Source organism: Amblyomma americanum, chromosome 5 (genome assembly GCF_052857255.1).
Source record: "Amblyomma americanum isolate KBUSLIRL-KWMA chromosome 5, ASM5285725v1, whole genome shotgun sequence".
NCBI lineage: Eukaryota > Metazoa > Arthropoda > Arachnida > Ixodida > Ixodidae > Amblyomma > Amblyomma americanum.
The window spans coordinates 112,968,374-112,977,017 of NC_135501.1; positions in this window are offsets into that span (position 1 = coordinate 112,968,374).

Genomic DNA, 8,644 nt, shown 5'->3' on the forward strand with positions numbered 1-8,644 from the left:
TGTGGGAGGAGAGCCAGCACAAGGCATGGTGGTCCGTAACGACGCAGAAAGGCCGCCCAAGCAAATAAGGGCGGAATTTTGTTAACGCCCAAACAAGTACAAGGCACTCCCGCTCAGTGATGGAATAGTTACGTTCAGAGGGAGATAGCAGGCGGCTGGCGTAAGCAATGACACGATAGTGGTCGCGCTGGCGCTGCGCAAGGATGGCCCCAATACCATGATCACTGGCGTCGGTGCGAGCTTTCGTAGGCGCAGAAGGGTGGAAATGGGCCAGCACAGGTGGAGCAGTGAGGGCCGCAACAAGTGCGGTGAAGGCGCTAGCTTGGTCAAGGCCCCAGGAGAAAGGCACATCTTTCTTTAGGAGGGAAGTAAGGGGACGGGCCGTGTCGGCGAAGTTCGGGATAAACCGGCGGAAATACGAGCAGAGCCCGAGGAAACTGCGCACATCGCTCGAGGAACGGGGGGTGGGGAACTCGCGGACGGCACGAACTTTGTCAGGGTCGGGCTTGACACCAGAAGCATCGACCAAGTGGCCGAGAACCTTAAGTTGTCGCTGGCTGAAGCTGCACTTCTTGGAGTTAAGTTGGAGGCCGGATGGCGGAAGACGGAAAGAATAGTAGAAAGACGGTGTAGGTGGCTTTCGAAAGTGGGGGGAAAACGACAACGTCATCCAGGTAGCACAAGCACGTCGTCCATTTGAATACACGCAGGAGCGAGTCCATCATATGCTCAAAGGTGGCAGGAGCGTTGCAGAGGCCAAAAGGCATGACCTTGAATTGGTACAGGCCATCAGGGGAAAAAAAGGATGTCTTCTCACGATCCCGTTCGTCAACAGCAATTTACCAGTAGCCGGAGCGGAGATCAATAGAAGAAAAATAGCTGCCGCCGTGTAGGCAGTCGAGGGCGTCATCAATTCTCGGAAGAGGATAGACGTCTTTCTTTGTTATTTGATTAAGATGGCGATAGTCGACACAGAAGCGCCAACTACCATCTTTCTTTTTAACCAACACAGCAAGGGATGCCCACGGACTGCTAGAAGGCTCGATAATGTTATTCGCCAGCATCTTGTCCACCTCCGTCTGAATGACATGGCGCTCAGGAAGGGAGACACGATAGGGCCTTCTGTGTATGGGGCTGGCATCGCCGTATTTATGTGATGGGTCACGACGGTAGTTTGGCCGAGAGGACGATTCCCAAAATCGAAGACGTCACTGTAGGAAACTAACAGGATGGTGAGCGCTCTGGCGTGGTCAGGTGGCAAATCCGCCGCGATCATTGCAGAAATAAGGTCCGGACGTGAAGCTGCCGAGCGGGGATCAGGGAGCCCAGACTGAGGCTCAGCAGATTATCGTACGCCTTTTAAACGTCCATGGCTAGTACAGTATGTACATTGTGGCTGCAAGTTGACGCAGAACTGCTGACGCCAAGACAGCCAGTCCATCTTCTGTGCCTATGGACGTACGAAAGCCACTTTAGGCTGGATGGTAGAAACCATGGTGCTCAAGCGACCATGACAGTCGTGTGGCAAGCATTTAAAAAAAGGTGTAAACAAACAGTTCATACTAAAGAGGTTGACGTTTCGTCGATGCTCAGGGCCGCGCAAAGCATCATATTTCTTCTTAAGGTCGACAGGGCGATCGACCGCATTCAATATAATTCATCAAGACAATAAAGAATTTGCAACAATACAGCGAGATAAAGGAGATCACCATCCATTTCGCACCTGGAATATGTGTCATGCAATCAAGAGTTGAAGAAATAAACTTAGTAGTCAAAAAAAAAAGACAGTGGTCCTCCCACATGCATACCGCTTGTCGAATACTAGAAAGGACGTGCAAAAAATTGCTTGGGGTATAGCATTGCTAACCACGAAAGATATGGCGAAAGTCGATTTTTCCGGATGGACATCAACGCCCCGAGTCTGAAAATGCAATTGAAAGCACATTTACTTTCATTTCACGGCTTGCGCACTGATGGAAGTTGATGAAAACGACGGCGCGCGATGCTTAGCGCGAGAATGTGTTGCGGTTCAACACGACGCGGGATCAAATGTTGTGGTAGCGCAGTGCTCTCGTGCAGTGGCCACCGAAGCTGATCTGCTCGCGTCGCAGTGGTTACAAAAAGCAGTCGCGGCAATATTTATAATATTTTTACATGTTTGCTAAGGTCAACCTAATTAAATGTCTCGTTTATAAAAGGCCATTTCCGGCCCCGCATGAATAAATTTAGAGGCTTCACCCCACACCGCCAATTTCAAGGTTAGGAGGCCAATATTGGTTTCGCACAAAAAAGTTGCCTACCGTAGATAGTTTGATGGTTTGTTTTGCTCGAAACAAGCTGAGCGATTTGCTTGGCGGTTAGCAAGCGGATCTAAGAACGAAATATTCTAAACCATACCTGTGGTGTAAAACGCGAAATCAAATATTGCCATATGCCTCAGGAGTTGTCTATTGTGTTTGTTTTTCGTGTAAACACATCACAATCACCCAAACCGGTTGTTTTCAACACATGCACGGTTAAGACCGCTAGTATATATTAACTCTGAACGAAGTATGTTACTTAGCGATGCTATGCTGAGCCTTCGGTGGCCGCTCTTTTGTTCGACGCTAAAGTTTCGATATATCGTGGTGGGTTCATATGTACAGGGAGGTAGATGAGGCGTAGATAATAAAAAAGAGTAAGGTTTCCGTGACAAAGCCCTCTACTGTCTTACGCCGCAAGGAATTAGCGCATCTGGACCAGCGAGCCACCTGCCCTTATTTCCTATGGTTTTTGTGCCTCAACATGTTGAACAAGCGCGACTTTCGGGGTCTGGTCAGATGGTCAAAAAATAATTAATCGTCGAACTATCATGTCGACCTCTTGGTTCCCTACAATCCCCGTGTGTCCCTGTGCCCACACTATTTTCTGTGTGGTCTTGTCGATTTCTTGTCAATGTTTTTTTATTTTGTTGCTCGCAGCAAGGAGTATGCGGATCTAATGACGACCTATACAGCCATTCATGTAATTTGGGAGGATGTTTGAGAGTCCTTGAGTATTGAAAGGAACCTCCAGGTCCTACCTATGCAAAAAAGACCTATGGGCGTCTATGGAAAAAGCTATGTCCGTGTATGGCCTTTTATGAACGTCTATAAGCACCCACAGAGGTGCTTATTGCCAGCTATTGAAAAATCTATGCCACTAAAGCTATAGCTTTGGAACCATACAATTTTCTTAAGCTCTCTATAGAAAAATATATCAACCTGTATAGACAGCTATAGACAGAAATAGGAAAGGTCTATAGCTATTTGGGCCAAAATTCTATAGCCGGCCATAGGACATTTTTGTATGGGTATAGCCCTCCGCCACCGCTAGAACAACGGCTACTTCCCGTGCCCACTGCAATCAGGTGCTCCCCCTTTGGAGGACGCGTCTGCGTACACTGTCATGGCTTGAGGAGCGTTTGTTTTCTCGAGGTATTCAGCCCTCGCTTCTCTTCTCTCTCGCTGGAGGATGGGGTCCATGTTCCTTTGTATTAGCTGCATTGAGGGACTTGCGAAGCTCGTCGGGTATTGCTTCCGTCCTCGTCATTTCTCGCATCTGCTTGTGGTATCCGAGTCTCTGTGAAAGCGCTCTTCCAGTCTCTGACTGCAGCAGCGTGAGTCTTTGCGACTCAAGCTGCAAGAAATACTCGCCCATACTAAAAACTAGAGGCAGAGGAATGTGATATTCCCCGCCGCTCAAATCTCTCCACAGAGAGGAGGCTGTCAGTTGGAAACAGCATAAGACAGGTTCTTACCCAAGCTCATACATAATCAACAAAATTCACTGTACGATATACGCAGAGAAGTGTCCCTGGTGCGACGAAACACCCGCAATATATCACATGACATGGGCCAGCCAAAGCATACACAAGGTCCCCGAATACAAAACCTGTGTGCGGAGCTATCGGAGACTCTGCTGTCTAGCGACCGTTGTGAAGACCAACAAGGTCTGGTATAGCAAGCTCAACGGCCGACGGTGGAGAGCGCACCACTGGACTAAGGGCAGCCAACCATTTGAATAAAAGTGGACGAGGTCGACAGAGATGACTCCTGGGGATACTGCCAAAAAAGAGAACATTATAAAAGTGCCCCAAAACCTCATTAGGAAGCACTACAGTGCAATAATGTTTTCCTCCTCATCCTGAACAAACACGATGGTGTGCTTCTTTCCTTCTTTTAAGTAAAAACTTTCGATGAGATTTAAATGCTTGTAGTGTGTAGTTTTCTTCTCCTTGTCTGTTCTACTCACCACATTTCAGCATGTACCACAACCAACTCCCCTAACTTTCCTTTCACGTCCGATAGTTTCAGCTTTAGTACACGGGTATTTGGTGACGATTTCTTCTTACCAGGAGGAGGTTGAAGTGAGCTACTACCAAAGTTGCCCCGGGAGTTGTTTCAACGTGCCGACAGAGCAGTGGCGAAGGCATGCAGAAACAGAATACCTGCGCAGAAGCGTGAAACCGTTAGAACCATAGAAGAAGATATTAGATTTCACGAAAGAAGATATCTTCATGCAAAAGATGGCGAGAACAGACAGCCTAAGTGGGCACCGATATGATTGATATCTCCAGATTTCCAGTGCATCTAATGCCCCGATTCCTATCAGCTTGCAGGTTTGTGTCTTTTACCAAGCTTACTAGCTCTGTGTAAAGGAATGCAGTTAGGGTGGAAAAAAGCATCTTTTTTGTATATTAGCATACGCTATTTCGTATCTTTGCCGCCAGGTTTCGTATTGACTACTGGCTACTTTGCGAACAGAAGACCTTCACTTGCGGATAGCAGCAGCAGCACTAAACTACGGCATGTGAAAATCCGCAAACACTAAAAAACGCTTTGCTTCAAATCACCTGGCCAAGGAAATGCACCGCAAAGGCTCTATTAAACATTGTTAGGCACAGATTTGCTTTGGTTCATCTTTAATTTTTGAAGAGTTCAGCGAGAGCAAATTGTTTCAGCAAAGGCAAATTACTTGATGCATTAGGCATCACAAGTGCAAGAGCGAGCGCCCAGAGCTGCGGTCGGCAAAGCAGCGGACGTTATCCTAGCTAGTTATCCATGGAAAACATTTATCTTTCCTAGGCATGCTTTAACATAAAGGCGTTTCTGCGCAGCATAAAAGAAAACGGTTTCATGAAGGATTTGGTAAATATCTTTCTGAATGATTTTAATCCGTTGGTCTAAACTTGACCAGGCCGTGGATTCAAGGTAGGAAGAATATTGTCTCCTAAATCCTCATACGCCATGTTTTTTTTCGTCTCCGAGTGAGGATAAGCATCGTCTAAATAGCATCGTCACACAACGGCACCCAGAAACGTGCACGCAGATTTCGCAAAGAGCATCCACTTCAGGAAAGCAGCCAGTCCGTTCTCGACTGGTAGACTCCCCGATAGCGCAAACAAATGTTGCAGTTGGCCGTGGAAGTCTTGCCTGAATGACCGTGCATTTACTTTCGGGCACTCCAGAGTATGATTACTAATAATATTAGCCCATTATTTTCTCTGGACAGGTCAAACTGCATTTTGCTTCATCCTGGCACTCCTACTAAGTGCCGTAATTGCCGCCGTAGATAAACGTGTCCAGCTGTAATTGTACTGAAAGTCCTAGTAGGCTCCAAGCGAGAACCAGTGATGACCATAATTAAGATGCGCACTCTCGTCAGCATGGAAGCGTCTTGTGGTATCAGTTTTCAAAGCGGTATGCTTCGGACTATGCCTGCAGCATAGTGTCACATTGGATGGTTTGGTTTACGGTTTATGGGGTATAACGTACGAAAGGAATTCGCGCTATGAAAAACGCTGTATTGAAGCGCTCTGTCACGTTGGTGAACAACATAGAACTGTAGGAGGGCCGCTCGTATTACACAACTCAAATTCATATTCGAAACGCACAAAGAGGCACTGGACGACAGATGGCTCGGATAGCTGTGGTGTAGCGCAAGAACTAAACGAGAACAGAGAAATATGAAGTATATAAATTATGCAGAACATGCGTTCTACCGTTGAATTATCTTGTAAACACAGTTTTATCCCTTTTGCAACATTCTTTTTCCGTGTTTCATTCTTTTCGCACTGCTGTTTCTACTTGTTCAGTGCGGAAAGTTTATCCACGTAGCATGCTTTATACTACCTTTGTCCATAAAGTTCCGAGACTGAGTCCATTAAAAACCTGCGTTCAACACTAAAATCATTTGCGCCGCATACCTTCGAAATAGTCTTCCTTGCAGTCTACACACTGTTGTCAATGCTTTTTGACGTCTTGGAAACAGTTGGAAAACTCTTCTTTTGGCAGGGCGGTCAGTTCTTTTGTCGTGGCATCTATGGCCTCCACCCTCACCATGCACTGAACTTTTAAGGTGCTCTTCAGACGAGGAAACAGGCGAAAATCGCATGGGGAGAGGTCAGGCGAGTATGGCGCATGGGGAAGTACAGTAATGCTGTGCTTGGCGAGAAATTTGGTCACACTAAGAGCAATGTTTGGCCCTGCGTTATCGTAGAGAAGGCTTCTTTGTCCACATGCCCATAAGTCACGTCGACGGCGTCGCAGTGGATCACGCTTGTGTTGGAGCACGCGGATATATAAACTCCTGATTCACCGCCAGCCCTTGTGGGATGAACTCGTGGTGTATGACACCTCTGTCATCGAAAAATGCTATCAGCACCGTGTTTGTTTTAGTCTCCTGTCGCCGCACCTTTCTCGACAATGGAGAGCTTGTGGACCGCCATTCGGCACTCTGCCTCTTTTTTTGAAGGTCGTATTGAAAACAACATGTTTGTTTCGCCTCCAGCAATGATGCTGTCGACGAATGCAGCATCCTTTTCTGCTTCTAAGAGCAAATCAGCGCTGACTAGTGCCCGCGTTTCTTCTGGTCCTGTGTGAGAGAATGCGGCACAAGACTGACATATAGCTTTTCGTTTCCTCAACTTCCCAAGAAAAATTTGGTGTTATATTGTATAGCTAATGTCGAGAGCATCTGACAGCATGCGGTCTGTAATGGTGCGGTCTTGCTGTAAGATTTCCCTGATCCAAGCCACGTTGTATTTATTCCGTTAGGTTGAAGAGCGCCCCTGCCTTCTGACGTATTCCACCGACGTTCTTCCCGAAACGCGCCTCTTGTGCCACTCGAAAACTCGCACCCGCGATAATTTCTCGTTCCGGTAAGCGTCACGAAAGAGCTCATACGTCTGTGTGGCTGTCTTGCCAAGCTTCACACAGAAGTTTATGTTTACACGCTGTTCGAGGTGTACGTCCATCTCTCCACATTCACTGACCGTAGAATGTTCAGACGACTATAGACGTATTTATCTACATGTAGTGTCATCTAGCGGCTGCCATAGCAATAAAAATAAATAGTTCTGGTTAGCCCGAAAAAATAGCGTTACGCAAACGCACCAAGATTTGTTTTGGGGAATCATTTCTAGAAAAAAAAATCAGTCTCGAAACTTTTCGGACAAAAGTAAATTTTAGTGTTGTGTCAGTACCATGATGCACATGTTCCACATTTGTGACGAAAATCTACCTTACTGCGGTGACTTTTGCTTCGCCGTTGATCATAGTGGCTCACGAAGGACGGAGTCGCACAACTCAGAAGTATAAAAATAAAGTCAATGCTTTTATCCTTACTTGCGCATTAAAGTCTAGATATTTTCTGCTCATTGTTGTGATAATAATAATGACAATAACAACAACAATAATAATAATGATTGGTTTTGAGGGAAAGGAGATGGCGCAGTATCTGTCTCATATATCGTAAGAGAAGGGATAAAGGAGGGAGTGATAGAAGAAAGGAAGAAAGAGGTGCCATAGTGGAGGGCTAAGGAATAATTTCGACCACCTGGGGATCTTTAACGTGCACTGATATCGCACAGCACACGGGCGCCTTAGCGTTTTTCCTCCAAAAAAACGCAGCCGCCGTGGTCGGGTTCGAACCCGGACACTCCGGATCAGTATCCGAGTGCCCTAACCACTGAGCCACTGCGGCAGGTGCTCAGTTTCTACAAAGTACATTTTTCTCACGGTATCGGTTCCGAGATCTCTGGCTGGCTTTCTTTTCAAACACATAGAGTGACCAGTTTGGCTCCAGCTCCTGAAGTGCAGAAGGTCATTTTACGTCGTCACACTCCAGCCTGGGCCGCATGATGCAACGTAATCAATAATTAGCACTCCATTGAATCCAATCTAGCAAAGGTGTGCCCAGTAGATTGAAAATAGAAGACAAACTGGTTTTGGAAATAAAGACTCTAGACGACGCTGCTTTTTGCAATTGGTTCTCACGCGGGCGTCAATAGTTGTCTTATACTACTGGTCGTAGGATTATACGCATGTGCAAATCTTGACAAATGTGGCACATTGTTGTCCTTGGCTGCGTGATCTGCTCGAGCTTATGTTAGAAACGAAGGAGTCGCTGAAACTCGCCATAAATTCGGAAGCTCTACGTATCGCTAGAACGAACAGTTGGGGATGAGAGCAAAGTGTATGCTGTCGGTTTTAATTTTTACAATTCTGAACATCTAAATGTGAGAGCAGTGATTTTCGCACTTTCGAAGTCGAAAAGTGCGACACATCCGGACATCCTGTTTTGCTCCTCAGGGACCAATAAAACGTCCGAAAGTTGTGTCGTT